The sequence below is a fragment of the Aethalodelphis obliquidens genome, unplaced genomic scaffold (genome assembly GCF_003676395.1).
Source record: "Aethalodelphis obliquidens isolate GAN/ISIS:26980383/991018 unplaced genomic scaffold, ASM367639v1 scaffold63, whole genome shotgun sequence".
Classification (NCBI taxonomy): domain Eukaryota; kingdom Metazoa; phylum Chordata; class Mammalia; order Artiodactyla; family Delphinidae; genus Aethalodelphis; species Aethalodelphis obliquidens.
The window spans coordinates 5,176,837-5,194,252 of NW_020838007.1; the positions used below are offsets into that span (position 1 = coordinate 5,176,837).

A 17,416-nucleotide genomic window follows, 5' to 3' on the forward strand; every position below is an offset into this window, starting at 1 on the left:
ATCTAGAAGGGCTAAGATTCAAACAGAACTACAATTCCTAACATTGGTGAGGATGTGGGGCACGGGAAAGTTAAATATATTGCTGGTGGGAATGTACCATTTAACCACTTTGGAAAAGCATCAATATTTGGCAGCATCTTTTACAGTTGAACCCCTACCATATGACCCAGCAATTCCACTCCTAAGCATTTACCCAAGAGAAATGGAAACATATGTTCATGCACAGACATGATCCAAGTAACTTTATTCATACCAGATAAAAACTAGAAACACCTGCATTTCCAGTAACACTGGATAAACAAACTGTAATATGTTCACACAATGGGATATTAGCGTTTTTTAAAATGAACAAACTACTCATACATAGAAGAGAACATATGAACTTCAAAAGACAGCACACCAGACACGCTAGATTACATAAGGTGCGACTATTTATAGGAAGTTCTGGAACGGGCAAACTCACCTCTGTCAAAAGAATCGAGGCATGTGGTTGTGGGGATGTGGGGGAGAGGCAGGGACTGAGCACGAAGGAGCACGACAGAACTTTCTGGTTTGATGGCTACGTTCTGTCTCTTGACAGGCATGTGGGCTACATACACGTATACATCTGTTGAAACTTCTTCTATTGAAACACCACTCTTACATTAGCTTCAGGTGTACCAGGGCTTAGACATTTACATCCGTTTGGAAATGAGGACCCTGGTAAGTCTCGTGACCACCTGTCCCCAAAGTCATTTCAATACTATTGACCATATTCCTTATGCTGCATGTTACATCCCTGGAGGTTTTTGTTTTTTTTTTTTTAATAACAGGGGGTTTGTACCTCTTAATATCCCTTTCACCTATTTCAACCCTCCACCTCCCTCCCTTCTGGCAACCACCCATTTGTTCTCTGTATCTATGAGTCTATTTTCATTTTGTTTTGCTTGTCTTGTTTTTTAGATTCCACATACAAGTGAGATCATATGGTATCTTTCTCTGTCTGACTTATTTCACTTAGCATAATGCCCTCTAGATCCACCCAAGCCGTCACAAAAAAACATTAAACTGTGCATATCACTGAAAATAAATTAATAACATCAATAAAATCCCTCAGATGGGGGGAAAAAAAAGCTATGGAAGCTATATAGAGATGATCATGAGCCATTAAAAAATATGAACTCTCCTTCTCAAACGTTGCTACTCCCACCTTTACCTTCAGCATCCCACCTCCCCCCACACCCAAAATCACTACAACAGGAATGTCTACTTCCAGTCTTTCTCAGCTGAAAGCCTGTGGCTGGGACCTGTGCGAAATCTCTCTCCAGAGAAAACTGAAGATATAAAAGGTTACTTCTGCAATATCTAACAAAAACTATTAAAAGTATACAGCAAAAACCATACATCTGGAATTTTACTTTAGAACCCCCCAAAATTATAACGTTGAAATGAAATTTTTCACGTAAAAAGAACAGTTATGACAGTTATAACTGAGGTAAAGCCAAAAAGAAAAGTGTCATAAAACTAGACTCCAACTTAATAATTGCTTAAAAACATCCACTCCTCCAAAGAACTAGGATATGCATTGTTCTTAAAATAGTCTTTTCTGCTCATGCACCACTATTAATCAGCACACATAATAATAATCATTCACCCATGCAAAGGGACAAAACAATATAAGTAGGAAAGACAGATTGCTAAATTAAAGTCTCCTGAAATGAGCTTTTGAGAATAACTCCAATGATTTATTAAACTTGATAATTCAACACAGAAAAAGGCCTCGTCCAGAAAACCCATAGCTTGCTTAACTAGCTCACAAGTTAAGCAAATCCAGTATTTATAAACTTTCTTTATTAAATACCAGGCTGTAAGTCACTGGAAGCAGCTTTTCCTCATTTTTACGGTTTTTAAAAATAATCTGTAAATTAAGTCTCTAACCCAAATCTCTACAAGGGAATCCAAACACTGATTCATTAGTACCTCACATACTGAACACTAACCAGCATTAACCTACCATCTGGGAATGTCCAACTTTGTAAGCAGTATTTGCACGCCCAGTACGTTCTTATTCTTCAAATTTTCTCAGAATTAAAGGACAAGAGTGTCCAGATCACAAGGGACCGCCCCACACCATACATGAAGAGACCCACGCCAAAGCACATCATGAGGTTTTGGGGTACAGAGGACAGGAGGATGATCCTGAAAGACTCCTGCAGGCAGGGAAGAGGGCAAGCAACTTACATACAAAGGATCACGATCAACTTGTCAACAGAACACTGGAAACTTAAAAGACAATAAAGGAATATCTTCAAACCTCTGACAAGACAGCTAGTTCCAAGGACCATTCAAGTGCACAGGTAGAATAAAGACGTTCCAGACACACAGTGGCAAGGACTGTACTCCCCCCGTACACTTGTTCAAGAATCCTGATGCCCTGAAATGAGACCCTGATGGGCAGCAAGGAACCCCATGAAAAGCAGGCCTGTGATCAGCTAGTGACACAGTCCCTGTGACCCAGGGGAAGAAGGGCTCCAAGGACAAAGGGAGTCACAGACATCTGACTGTGGAAAAGAAGAGTAAGACCTGGTAAAGAACCGCTGGAGCTTTTGGAATATATCTGTCATGAGAACAGAGTAAAAAGCAAATAAAAATAAGAGATAACCATTAACTCTAAGAAAAAGGAAAAGGTAGATGAGAAAATGAAATTGTAGTCTACTGCCTGGCTCAGGGTTACACAGTATTTGTGTGATCATCACCATGAAAACGATGGGTGCTGACAGAATCAAACACCGTGCAGGGCAGGATGATGCTGGGGGGCTGGGGGCAGGGGGCCCGGCAAAGGTCTGAGACACCCAAATCCTCATCTACCCTAACACCTAGGTTAACACAAGACATCCAAAACTGCTATCTTCAAAAACAGCAGCTTAAGGATATTATTTAGATAAAGGAAATAAACACCAAAAAAAAATAGCTGAAAGGAAAAAACTAAGACCGAGAGGGGTGCAGGAGCGAGGCGGGGAATAGTGCAAGTCTTTAAACTGGGCTGGGGGTCCCCAAGACCACCCGCAGGGTCGGCAATTCTCTAGATGGACTCACATAAGTCAGCACACAGTCATGCTCACGGCTGCGATTTATTACAGAGAAAGGACACAAAGCAAAAAAACAAAGGAAAAGGCACAAGGAACCAGGCACACGCTCCCGGGAGTCCCCGGGCAGTGGAGTCACAGGGACACGTGTGAAGCACCGTGTGCTGGGCAGCTCCTCACTCACAGCCCGAGGTCCCCGTGGAGCCCGGTCACACTGGTGTTCTCCGCCGGACGGGTACCGAAATCCCAGACTGCCAGAAAGACGGCAGGTGTTCCGCGTAAACCACACTGTTTTACAAACCACTGAGGCCCAGTAAGCTGCTCTTCTCATTTAGAGACAGTTTTATATGCTCTAGGGAACAGGTATACAAAGAGAAATCCCCATCAAGGGATTTTTCTTAAAACATGAATATTACTGTCCAAGAAAAAAATGTTAAGTTTATAAACTGAGGTGAGACAAATAATCCTTCAGACGAGGCAGATAAGGTTTAGAGGGTTTCCTATAATTCACGGTGAAATCCTCGCCATGCAAATATGTGCGAGGTTTATGGCGTGTGCCCCGTGATGCAGACCAGTATACACAGTTACAGGACTGAGTAATTTCTCATGCACACTCCCACAGACCAACTGTCAGCCCATTAGGCTGTTACATAATTAGTCCTTTCAAATCTTCCAGCATTTGCTTAGGTCTATACTTCAGTAGAGATTTTACTCTTGGGTTACTGTTTCTTTTCTGTACTCTCCTTATAGATCATCAAATTTAATCTTTATTTTAGTTTCTCCCCTACCCCCAGGGGCTTATCCAAACAAATAAACTTTCAATTAGCACCTCAGGTGCCACTCACAGAAATTCACTGAATGACATAGTGATTTAATGTTTTCCACTCAACATTCTCAGTGTCACTGATTAAAACAATATGCCTAAGATAAGATATGTGTGTAAAATCAGTTTAAAAGATGTGAAATTCCGAAGTTCATCATAATGAATACGAACGTATGAATGTCTTTTTAAGGCTGACAATAACTTTTACATGACTGATAAGAAAACAGAAAAATTCACAAGTTATTTTAGGACACTGATATAATGCAAAATGTAAAAATCAATGTCCAGATGAAACAGAAATCTAAAGGGCACAGATTATGTCCATTATTTAAGTGAACGTTCAAACTCTGAGGATCAGAATGCCAGGTGCTGGAAAATGAGCAGCCAAAACATACAGGATCTAGCAGCCAGAAATAATCCCACCTTCTGCCTGGGATGAAAGGCTGCAGAGGACACAATCCAGTTCTACATACAGCTCTCCAAATCAAAGAGTATGTATATGTATTAAGTATGGGGAGAAAAGTCCACATTGCCTTTACACAAAATCAAAGGTGCTATCATCAGCAGTCACTTTAATTCAGAGGACAAAAAAAAGTTTTCTTATAAAAAAAACAATAAATATCATTTGGTATTATCAGTAAAACAGCACATTTTTAAAGTAATGATATATCCTTTGGCTGGGGGGGAGGGTGGTGTCTTTCCTGCCACATTTCATAATCACAAAATCTATTCTCAAGTAAATAGTAAATTAGAAGTTAACTTGGGGCCGGGGGAGACCAACAAACGTTATTTAATAATTTTTAAAATGCACACCATTGGTTACAACAGAAACTGGGTAAAAGTATCTAGTCCATGGTTCCCAGTGTGCGGAGGCACCCAGAGCACTGTAAGCAAACTCATCCCGGCCACGGGGAGCTTACATTTGAAGGAAACAGAGCGGTATTCAACATCTGCCAGACACTGTACAAACTACCAGCTAAAAGAAGTTCAGTTTCAACATTAGACTGTGCACATTCCTTTCAACAGCATACCTCTGTGAAGCTGGGTTTTCTGGGGTAGCTATGATTTAAAGAAAAAAAAAAATGGGGGACTTCCTTGGTGGCGCAGTGGTTAAGAATCCACGGGTTCGAGCCCTGGTCTGGGAAGATCCCCACATGCCACAAAGCAACTAAGCCTGTGCACCACAACTACTGAGCCTGCACTCTAAAGCCCAAGGGCCACAACTACTGAGCCCGTGTGCCACAATTACTGAAGCCCACGCGCCTAGAGCCTGTGCTCTGCAACGAGAAGCCACCGCAATGAGAAGCCCACGCACCACAACGAAGAGTAGCCCCCGCTTACCACAACTAGAGAAAGCCCACATGCAGCAACGAAGACACAATGCAGCCAAAAATAAATAAATAAATTTATTTTTTAAAAAAATCAACATGGAACAAGAAATAAGGGGTGGTGCTGTCCAATCTGATTGCAAAGTATTATAAGCTGTGTGGTGTCCAATAGGCACACACAGACCACTAATTTTAGTTATTTAAGAGTGAAATAATTTATTTTCTCTTTCAGCTATCGTGTACTATTTTTTCAAATGGTTACTAAATTGCCAAGCCATAAATACGAATTTAGTTGTGTGGGCCTAACAACATAATTCAGCATACTATTAAGCATTTCCATTAGGCTGACACCAGGTCTAAGAACAAGATATGTATAAGATGAGGCTGAAATATCGTGTCACAAAAGAAAGACGTTATGAAAGATGCTTGGAATCAAGACAAAAGGACTCAGAAGTCAACTAGAAGAAGCTTCCACTGGCCAAAGATGGGACTATATTAGTGCCAATAAAATTAATAACTGCCATGAAATAAAGTATCAAGTATATTTAAATCCATGAGTTCATAATGATACTCAAAAATAAAATTCAGGCTTCCCTGGTGGCACAGTGGTTGAGAGTCCGCCTGCCGATGCAGGGGACACGGGTTCGTGCCCCAGTCTGGGAAGATCCCACATGCTGCGGAGCAGCTGGGCCCGTGAGCCATGGCCGCTGAGCCTGCGCGTCCGGAGCCTGTGCTCCGCAACAGGAGATGCCACAACAGTGAGAGGCCCACTTACCACAAAAAAAAAATACTAAAATAAAATAAAATAAAATTCATTGGTCACGTTGGAGGATGCTAGAGAACCATGTAATTATTTGGAATAACTGGTAAATGGGGGGGGGGGAAGCATTTATTTTATCCTGAATCTGCTATACAAAGTGTTGTTCAGTGAAGTTTCTTTTTATCAAAATCTTCCATCTAATAAAGAAAGAAATAAAAGACTGTCACCACTTAATAAGCAATTTAAAAATAGATACTGGCAATGATCAATGACTGCTAATAACACAGACAAAAAAGAGAGAAAATCACACCAGCCTCGCAAAAATAAACTAATGAAAACTTAATCTGATTAAGCCTCAAAATCTGGGGATATGCAATTTAGTTTCTTTAGTTAATACCAAAGAAAAAGAGAGGGGAAGGAGGAAGAGTGGGGGGATGAACTTAAAAATTAAGAGACTTAAGACCAAAAATGAGAAGACAAGCCACAGACTGTGAGAAAATATTTGTAAAAGATATACCTGATATAGGACTATTACCCAAAATGCACAAAGAACTCTTATAACTCAACAATAAGAAAACAAGCTAATTGAAGACACCTCACCAAAAAAAGATATACAAATGACAAATACACATATGAAAAGATGCTCCATATCATATATCACTGGGGAATTACAAACTAAAACAACAATGAACGTGACTAAAATAAATCTAGATTTTTAAAAAATTGTTAAAAAAAATTTTTTTGTAACTATGTGTGGTGACAGATGTTAACTAGGCTTATTGTGGTGATCATTTCACAATATATACAAATATCAAATAATTATGTTGCACACCTGAAACTAATATAATGTTACATGTCAATTATACCTCAAATTTTTTAAAAAATGACCTTAAGAAAGAAATAAGATACCACTATAGATCTACTGGAATGGCCAAAATTCAAAACGCTGACAACAGCAAGCACTGGCGAGGATGTGGCGCAACAGGAACTCTTATCAGTGCTGGTGGGAATGCAGAACGGTGCAGTCACTTAGGAAGACAGTTTGGCAGTTTCTTACAAAACTAAATATACTCCTTCCATACAATTCAGCAATCATGTCCTTGGTATTTGCCCAAGGAGTTGAGAACTTATGTCCTTACAAAAACCTGCACATGGATGTTGACAGCAGCTAACTTACAGAAGTATGTTTATTCATAACTGCCAAAACTTGGAAGCAACCGAGATGTCCTTTGGTAGGTAAATGGATAAATAAATAAAACTGTGCTAGAAGCCAAACAATGGAATATTATTCCGTACTAAAAAGAAATGAGCTCTCGAGCCATGAAAAGACATGGAGGAAACTTAAATGCCTATCACTAAGTAAAAGAAGCCAGTCTGAAAAGACTCCATAACAGATGATTCCAATTGCATGACATTCTGGAAAAAGCAAAACTATGGAGAGAACAAAAACATCAATGGTTGCTAAGGGGTGGGGGAGGAGGGGGAGAGAAGGATGAACAGGCAGAGCACAGAAGATTTTTAGGGCAGTGAAAATACTGTATGATACCACAGTGATGGATACATGTTGTTATAAATCTGTCCAAACCCATAGAGTGTACACCAAGAGTGAACTGTAATGTAAACTATGGCCTTTGGGTGGCAATGCATGTCAATGTCAGGTCCTCACTTGTAACAAACGTCCCATCTGGTGGGGGATGCTGATAACGGGAGAGGCTGTGCACGTGTGAGGCTGGGGGCATATGGGAAATCTCTGTACCTTCCTCTTAATTTTGCTGTGACCCCAAAACTGCTCTAAAAAAATAAAGTCTGAATTTAAAAAAAAAGTAACCTAAAAAAAAAAAAGTAACCTGAGGAAGCAATATCTGATGTCATAATATGCTCATTTTCTTAAAATGCTAAGTTTAGTTGAGAAATGTAGCATGGTATCTGCTGCTTTTTAATTGCTTGTTACCATTCTAGGGGGATAACAAAATGGACTTCAGTGAGCTTTTTCTTCATTTTTATATTCACACTTTCTTCTCCCATAGTTTTCCACAGAAAGTCAAAGTTCTTTTTTTTTTTTTGGCCATGCCACGCGGCTTGCGAGATCTCAGTTCCCCCACCAGGGACTGAACCCGGGCCATGGCAGTGAGAGCCTGGAATCCTAACCACTAGGCCACCAGGAAACTCCCTAGAAAGTCAAAGTTCTTGATTCGCTATTTCTACTTTGGAAGGAACAACTGAAAATTGCTAACATCTTAAAATTACAGCTTCAATTTATGAGTTTTCCTTTAAAAGCTTTCTTCCCAGTGGGGGGGGGGGAGCTTTCTTCCCGCATCTCCCTCTCCCTCCTTCTTCTCAAGAGTAGTTACTTATCCAAATATATTTATCTAAAGGCACCTATCACTGGCAGGTTGGCGAAAGAGCTTATTCATAAAAAGATTAAGGAGAAAGTCCCAATCACACAAAAACACTGTTTTTATAACTGAAAAACATACCTCATTTTTAAACAATGGCAATGGCATGTACTTTTATTCTCAACCTGTCACAATATCTGGCTTTCAATTTGTAGTGCTTTTGAATTAATTTAACCTTCAATTGAGAATGAAGGGTCATGCTTCATTACATCAAGGTATCAGCTCTGAAGCAATTCCAAATGAGTTCTACTAGCATTTTTGTTTTTAGTTACCTTTTAGGCAAAAGCTTCATATTTAAATATCTGTACAACGTTTCAAGGTGATCAGTTTGAAGTTTGAAGGGCTTCACTCAAACTGATCAAATGTAAAGAAACAGGCCTAGTGCCTGGTAGACAGTAAGCACTCAACAAATAAATGCCTTGTTCCACAATTTACATCATGACTGTTTAGAAGAGAATGTATACATGTTTACACATTCTTTGCCTGTATGTGTATAAAACACCTCTGGAAGAATATACAAGAAAATATTAAGGTGTGGTCTCTTCAGTGGTATCTTTAATGGCTGAGGAAAACACAATCATATTATTTCCATCTCACCCAGGCCCCCATTCCTCAGTAAAGAAACTGGGAGATACCCTAATGGAGAGAGAATACAGTAAACAGGAAGTAATACAGCACAGTCGTAGGCTTGAGTAAGTACCATCACCCTTCATAAGCTGGGCTTCCTTATCTGTAAATACTGACATCTACCTGGCATGGCACTGCCAAGACTAAACAAAATGGTATTCCTGGTACTCAGTAAGTAGCAATAATAATTATTAATCAATATTTAACTTTGCTATTAACTATACAAAACATTATAAAAATATCTGGACAAAACTTGAGATTTTATAAACTATATCCTCCCCCACCCCATAAAAGTGTGAAAAAGGAAGAGTTTTACTGCTTTTTCCTTCCTTGACCCCCATTTTAAAAGACCTTCGCAAAATCGTAAGCACATTTTAAAAAACACCATAAACAAATGTAAGAAGCCAAGAAGAAACTTAGAGAAAAAATACTGGCACTAGACATGACAAATACTTTTCAAAATTAATTTTTAAAAAAGAAAAACGGTTGAGGATTTGAACATGAAGCACACAAATACTTTTAAAATGAAAAAACAGGGAATTTAAAAGATGCTCTTTTTTACCCACCAATTTTCTAAAGATGAACAAGTTTGATACCCAACAATGGGAGGGTGTGAAGAAAGAGACACGTTCACACGCTACTGGTAAAAGTGTAAACTGTTACATTTAGAAGGACAATTTAGCAACACCTACCAAAAATTAATATTCTGACCTAGCAATTCACTGTTAAAACCTTAGCTCCCCTTCCCTGGTGGCGCAGTGGTTGAGAGTCTGCCTGCCAGTGCAGGGGACACAGGTTCGAGTCCTGGTCTGGGAGGATGCCACACGCTGCAGAGCAACTGGGCCCGTGAGCCACAACTACTGAGCCTGTGCTCCACAACAAGAGAGGCCGCGACAGTGAGAGGCCAGCGCACCGCGATGAAGAGTGGCCCCCGCTCGCCGCAACTAAAGAAAGCCCTCACACAGAAACGAAGACCCAACACAGCCAAAAATAAATAAATAAATAAATTTTTTTAAAAAAACCTTAGCCCCCAAATACACAAAAGTAAGCAAAGCACTGATTATGATAGCCAAAAAACCTTTATTATGTTACATCTCTACAAGCACCTCAAAGTCCTTAGGAAAAAAGCAAAGAACACAGAAAGAGAAAATACTAACCCAACTATATGCTGTCTACAAAAAATTCACTTGAACTATAGTGACAGAGGCAGCCTAAAAATAAATGGAGTACTAAATAAACAGATGGAGTGATGTAAAACAACAGCTTAAGAACTCCAAAAGTTCACCCCTCCATAAAAGCACCTAAACTTGGTCAGAATCAACTTTTTCACAACACTGGAAACTAAGCAAAAGCTTGCAGCAATCCAGGGAGCACTTATTCAAGAAAAACAGCTGAATCTTCCTTAAGAACATAGAACTTTGTGGTATTTAACTTTCTCTAGTCCTATCCTGGGCTTCCCAGATCAGTGGCACCCTTGAAACTAACAGCCCACATTCCCAGCACTGGTTCAGCAGAACAAACCTCATTTGCAAACAAACTGAAATTATTATTCCAGGCTCCCTGGAAGACCTACCTGCTGAAAAGGCTTGCTTTATCTCACCTAAATGCTGCTAACTCAGAACCACCACCACCACCACCACCACCACCCCCGGGGTAAGGCCACTAGGGGGCTGGCAGAGGTTTTAGCTGCTACCACCTGAAGCATCAGGTAACAGCTGGGGCAAACACTAGGACCAAAACCTTGAGAGGTGTTTTGGGGAACAAGGACCTTGAACAGCTTCAACAAATTCCTGGAAATCTAGGAGAAACGTGTGCGCGCAGGGCTATGTACATGCTCAGGAGTTTTGCCAGACGAAGAATTCTTGGTTAGCAGTTTTTTCCTTTCAATACCTTGACTATGTTATCCCACTGCCTTCTGGCTTCTACCGTTTCTCATGAGACGGCAGCTGATAATGATATTGAGAATCCCCTGTATGTGATGAGTCATTTCTCTCTTGCTACTTTGAAAATTCTCTCCTTGTCTTTGTCCTTAAACTAGTTGATGTGTCTCCGGTGGATCTCACTGAGTTTATCCTACCCGAGAAAGCCCTCCACCCTCACCTCTGGATGACCTTGACCTCTGTACAAACAGGAAATGAAAGCTAAGACAGAGTTGTAACGTGGTTGAGTACTGAAGGTACACCCCCAAGAGATGCACAGCACCCCTCTGAAAATATCGGGAGATGTTTTTGGTACTAAATGTTTAAGGAAATCTCTGTCCAATCATTAGCTGAAGCCTCTGTTCTGTTAGCTTACTGGTCAGCTAATGACTGGTCATTAGCTGCCAAAAGAATAAAACAGGAATAAATGTAACGAAGGAGGTGAAAGAGGCATACACTGCTAACTACAAAACACTGCTGAGAGAAATTAAAGTAGACCTAAATAAACCCCTTTTTAACAGATTGAAAGATTCAGTATCATTAAGACAACAATGTATTGCTGTAACTCAAAGTGATCTATAGATTCACGGCAAAATTTCAACAGCCTTTTTTGCAGAAATGGAAATCTGATCCTCAGTTTAATATGGAATTGCAACAGGCCCTGAATAGCCACAAAAAAATAACGAAGGAGAACAAAGTTAGAAGACTCATACTTCCTGATTTCAAAAGGTACTACAAAACTAGCATAACCAAAGCAACGTGGTACTGGCATTAGGATAAATATATAGACCTATACAGTCGATCTGAAGAGTCTAGAAATAAACCCAAACATCTACGGTCCATTGATTTTCAACAAGGGTGTCAAGACTATTCAATGGGGAAAGAATGGTCACTTCAACAGATGGGAATGGGATAATTAGATTTCCACACACAAAAAATGGACCCAATCTCAGACCATATACAAAAATTCACTCAAAATGAATCAACATCGAAATATAAGAACTAAAACCTAAACTAAGGTTTTAGAACTAAGAACTAAATATAAGAATAAAACTCCTAGAAGAAAGCATAGTGTAAATCTGCAAGCCCTTGGATCTGGCAATGGATTCTTAGATATGATAACAAAATCATGAGTAACAAAAAAAATAAATTGTACTTCATCAAAATTTAAAACCTTTGCCTTGGGCATTAACAAGAAAGTAAAAAGACTACCCAGAGAATGGAAGAAAGTATTTGCATATCATATATACTGATAAGGGTCCAGCATCCAGAATATGTAAAGGAACATTTACAACTCAACAACAAGAAGATGAACAACAAATGTTAAAATAGGCAAAGGACTTGAATAACTATTTCTCCAAAGAAGATATACAAATGGCCAATAAGCACATGAAAAGATATTCAACACCATCAGCCACCAGGGAAACTCAGATCAAACCCACAATGAGATACCAATTCACACCTACCAGTATAGCTAAAATTTTAAAAACCAGAAAATAACAAGTGTTGGTGAGGATATGGAGAAATCAGAGTCCTTACTCTGGACAGTGAAATGGTGCAGCTGCTTTGGGAAACAGTTTGGCAGTTCCTCATACTGTTCAATATAAAAGTCACCACATGACCCGGCAATTCTACTCCTAGGTATATACCCAGGAACAATGAAAACATATTTCTACACGAAAACTTGCACATTCACACTAGGAATATTCATAATAGCCACAAAGTAAATAACAACTTAAATGTTCATCAATGGATGAACAGATAAACAAAATGTGGTATGACCAAGACAGTGGAATATTACTCAGCAATAAAAAGGCATGGAGTACTGACACCTGCTACAATATAGACGGACCTTGAAAACATGATGCTGAGTAAAGAAAGTCGGTCACAAATGATTACATACATGATTCCATGTACGTGAAATGTCCAGAATAGGCAAAACCACAGAAACAGAAAGTAGATAACTGGTTGCTAGTGAGTGGAAGCAGGGGGAATGGTGAATGGCTGACAATGAAGAAGAGGGGTAATGAAAAGGTTCTAAAACTGATCGTAGAGGTGGTTGCACAACTCTGAACACACGAAAAACCACTGAATTGTTGTGCACTTTAAAAGGATCAATTTTATGTTATATGAATATCTCAATGAAGCTGTTATAAGAAAAGCAGGCTCAAGTCTTTGCCAAGTTAAAACTCCCTTCTTAACCCTTTATTACCCTCTGCTAACACTTCTTTCTTTTCTTCCCTTCACAGCTAAGATTTGTTTATTCTTGAAATAACCTACATTTGCTTTCTCCACTCTCTGACCTCCCATTAACTCAACTCAAACTTAGCTCCCTCCCCAAATGGTAGCATTAAGTAGGATGCTAAGAAACTGCTCTCACTTAGTTATCAAATTCAACAGACTCCTAAAAATCCATGTTTCACTCGAGTTCTCAAAGCATTTGAAATACAGCTTCCTTTATTCTTATTTTTTCTGGAGAGGCAGTTGTGAAGTATAGCTTCCTTTTGAAATGATCCCATTTGGGCTTCTACAACATCTCCTCATGATTTCTCAGCGTTTCTCAACACATAGGAATTTCCCTTTCCAGTTCTTCTTCTCTCTGGCTTCAAATGCTATTGCCCTCCATCGCCTATTTCCAGGACCATTCTCCATCAGTAAACTCTTCCTATGCCGTGTTACCTAAATCAAAGGCTTCAGGAACCACCTATAAGATAGCTTGATGACTCTCCTATCAAGACCTTTCTCTTGTGCTCCAAACCCACACACAAGCACTTCTACCTGGATGTTTTACAGATAACTCCTATGCAGTGTATCCAAAAGCTAAAATACTGTTCCTCCCCAGATTTGCTCCTCTTCCTGAATTCCCTGTCTCAGCATACTTTACCGTTTGTTGTCTATTCAATCACCTAAGTTAAAATCCAAGTCATCTTATCCTACTATTTCTCTCTCACTCCCCAAATCCAAGTGTCACTGAACCCTATTAATTCGGCCTCCTAAATATTTGTGCTATTAACTTATTCCTCTGCATCTCCACTGATTCTACCTTAGTTTAGGCCCTTACCTGTCACCTCAATTATTACAAAAACTCCTCACCAGTCTTCCTGCATCCTCCTTGTTGTCCCTCCATCCCTTCTGAAATCTATACTCTACAATAACCAGCATGGTCTTTCTAAAATGAAAACCTTATCATGACTCTTTCCTGGTTAAAATCCATAAGCTCTCTTATTATCTAAAGGAAAAGCCCTCGAGAATCCTCAGAATAGCACAAAGTACTTGAGGACTGATCTGTGCACCCTTATCGTATGCTACTTACCCTGTAAGCCCAATCCTACAGCTGCAGAGAACAACTTCCCGTTCTTGCGATGCTCTCTCTCCTCCTGTCCAACTTTCCCTTGGCCTTCCTTTCCTTTCCCAAGATTTCTGCCTCAGTCATGCCTAAACCTTCTTCTGGTTCAAGGACATAAAGTATAAAGCACCTAATACAATGCTTGACACACAGCAAGGAGTTACAATGGGTTGAGAGGCTTAGACCTCTTCTTCATCCTGTCTCAGTGACTCTTGTCTGCTTCGAGGTTAGGCTGACTTACATCACCTGTCTACAAGACTACTCCTAATTTGGTCTCTGCCTACGTCCCCAGTTTCACATCTTGCCACCACCCTCGGCCCTCATCAGCCGCACCTGCAGATCCTACAACTCACTCTGTTCGGACTCCCGCGCTCTTCTCACACTGCTCCTCCCGCCTAAATGCCCATCCTTTCTAAGCCTGTATACTCACTGCTCTCATCCTCTCCCATACGCTTTTCCTGACCACTGCCCCTTGCTCAGTCTCTCCTCCTCTTCCCTCAAGACACAGACCACTGCCTCCTTTGAACACCCACTGCACTCTCCGTCCTTCCTCCGCTCAAAGCAACCTTAAAAACATATTGTACTTGCGGAAGTTCAAGTAAGTGAGAAAGTCTTACCACCCTGAAGGCAGGGGCACTGCCTCATGCATCTGTAAGTCTCCACAGTACCTGCTGCACAGAAATTACACTAAATGACCTGCATTTTCCCTTTTTCCCTCTACATATACTAACCTAAGTTCCTATCAGACATTTTCGTTCAAAAAAGAAAGAACATACTTTTGCGTTACATTCTGGGCCCAACCTCTCCTTGCCAAGCAAACACCTGTACAAATTAAAGTTAATATGCACTTTCTGATACCACTTCTGTTTTTTCTAAAGTAGGGGAGAAATGGTCCCTGGAAGATCTAAAATGAGAAATACTATTTTAAAGAGACAGTAAATTATGTCGCATAGCTTCAAGATACTCTTTTAAAGAATTATTTCCCAACGGTCACTGTTAAACTAGCCCACCTCGCTTACATCTATGGGTCACTTTGAAAAGTGGAAACCCTTCTACTAACTTCCTTCCTACCTCTACTACTTGCCAATACAGTTTACAGCAATCACTCATTCTCAGGAAGATACTCAGAAAGGAATTATCAAGTCACCAAGATAATTCGGAAGGCAGAAAGTGAAGTTACCTTTCTCATTCCCAGACCCACTTATTCATTTAGAAGCGCTGCCTCCGTGGCCAGCAAACCACAGGTGGGCCTGTTCCTCATCATCGCTACTTGAATATTCTGTGAACTACCGCCCAGCATGATGGACTGCCACCCAAAGTACTGCAGCGCGGGGACAAGCCCGCTCCACCCAACAGAACGTTGAGTGAAAGCTCTCCTAATGAGGCTCGTCGGTGTGTTAACTCAGCGTCCAAACGACGGTATTTGCACCTGCACGTTCAAAACTCGAGTTAACATTTTAATTATTTTCAAGCATTCGATCAGGCCTTAGAGAAAAGATGCTCTGCTTGCTCAAGACGGAGGCTCTGGAGTCATGAATCCCCAAACCTGAAGCAGCATAAGGACTTCAGGTAAGGTTGAGGTGTGGGATATCTGGCGAAACCTGTTTCACTCTCACAACGATAAACACACACACACACACGCACCCAGCTGACCTCCATAAGAGCCTTTGGGCGCCAGCCCGCTTGACAAGGAGTTGTGAAAAGAATTCCCAACTCGGCTCTGCCGATGCCCTCGCAGCACCCAGGAGCCCCGCCGCTTCCACGAGCCCTCCCTCCTCACCGGGCGCGCACCGGAGACCCGTCAGCATCCCGGCCGCGATTATGTAAAAGACCGAGTCCCTCTCCCCCGTCCGAGGCCCGGGCCCCGGGTAGGGCCCGGCTCCCCACCCTCCCCGCCCAGACCCAAGAGCCGCGACCAGCGAGCGGGAGAAACGGGCAGGGCGGGCCGGAGCCGCGGACAAGCCGCCAGAACCAGCCGCCCCCGGCAGCCACGCCCCCGCCCAGCCGCCCCGCGAGAGCCCGGCCCCGCAACCGCCTGACAGACGCCACGAGAAGGCGCGCGGACGGCTTCGGACAGCGGGGCCCCGCCGCGACCCCCACCCGCCCCGCCGCCCGCCACTGACCTGCGCCGCCGCCTCGCGACCGCCCGCCGCCGCGGCCGCCTTCTGCGCTGCGCCCCCGGCCGGCCTCGGGCGCCCCATTCCCACCCCGCCCCAGCCTCCGCCTGTTTACAATGATTGGGACAGAACCGGGCGAGCCGGCCCAGAGCGCACGCGCACTCCCTCCTCCCGCTGCACCCTGCTTCCCGGGTCCTCCTCTCGGCGCTGACGGCCGGGGCCGTCCAGGGCCGGCGCCCTGTGCCCCCGCGCGGGGCATGCTGGGATGGGTAGTCCTCGGAAACCCAGCGCCCAGTCCGCAGGCGGCCCTCCGCCGGGAGCCGCACTACAACACCCAGGAAGCATGGCGCCTGCCCGGCCGAGGGGCCAACTGGGGAGACCCGGGAGCGCGCGAGAGAACGCGCCGCGCCAGAGCTCCGCTGGCGCCTGCGCAGTTTCTGGTGGTCGGGGGCCGGGAGGACGCGCGCTTACTCGCGCGAGCTCCGCGAGGACCGTTGGGGGCAGAGCCGGTCGAGGTCCGGAGAAGGGCAGACGTAGTCCTGTCCACGCTTCGGGCAGCCTGTTCCCCAGCTACGGAGGCGCAGACCTTCTGCACCGCGGGCTTCAGCCCTAACCAGTTAAACCGGCCCGGAGGCCGGCCCAGCCGCCGCTGGGTGGGGCTCTCCGTGGCCCGGGCTGGGAGGGGAGTCTGGCTTGGGGTGGGGACTTTTGCTGGGGGCTTGGATGCAGGAAGCGCCGTGGGCTTCCGAGGAGAAACTTGTCTAGAACTCTGTATCGGGACTGGCCTCAGCGTTCCTAAAATGGGTGTCGACGAGGACCTCCCTTGGTCCTTGCGGCGCAGCGGGGTCCCCACCATGTACCGAGGAGGTCCTGAATCAGAGCCTCCCTCTGCACGGTTAGCTTGCAGACAGAATTGGATCTAGAGGAAGATGGAAATGACCGCATTTCCTCCGGAAATCCTTCACAAAGGCTTCAAGAATTGTCCTGCTAATGCATGGCTGGAAATCAGGGATCTTTTTACGTGTCTTGTCTCAT

General features: G+C 42.8%; 1 protein-coding gene across 3 annotated transcripts in view; it reads right to left on the reverse strand.

The window, feature by feature from the left end:
• Window positions 1-16,971, reverse strand: part of RALBP1 (ralA binding protein 1) — a 45,652-nt gene extending 28,681 nt beyond the window's left edge. The window contains exon 1 of one of the 3 annotated variants that reach the window (XM_027088547.1): window positions 16,853-16,971. The gene's annotated coding sequence lies outside the window, so the exon portion shown is untranslated. Of the gene's footprint in view, window positions 1-15,917; window positions 16,013-16,387; window positions 16,503-16,852 lie in introns of those variants that run through there. The other 2 variants (XM_027088546.1, XM_027088548.1) reach the window with 2 other exon arrangements.
• Window positions 16,972-17,416: the final 445 nt, after the last annotated feature.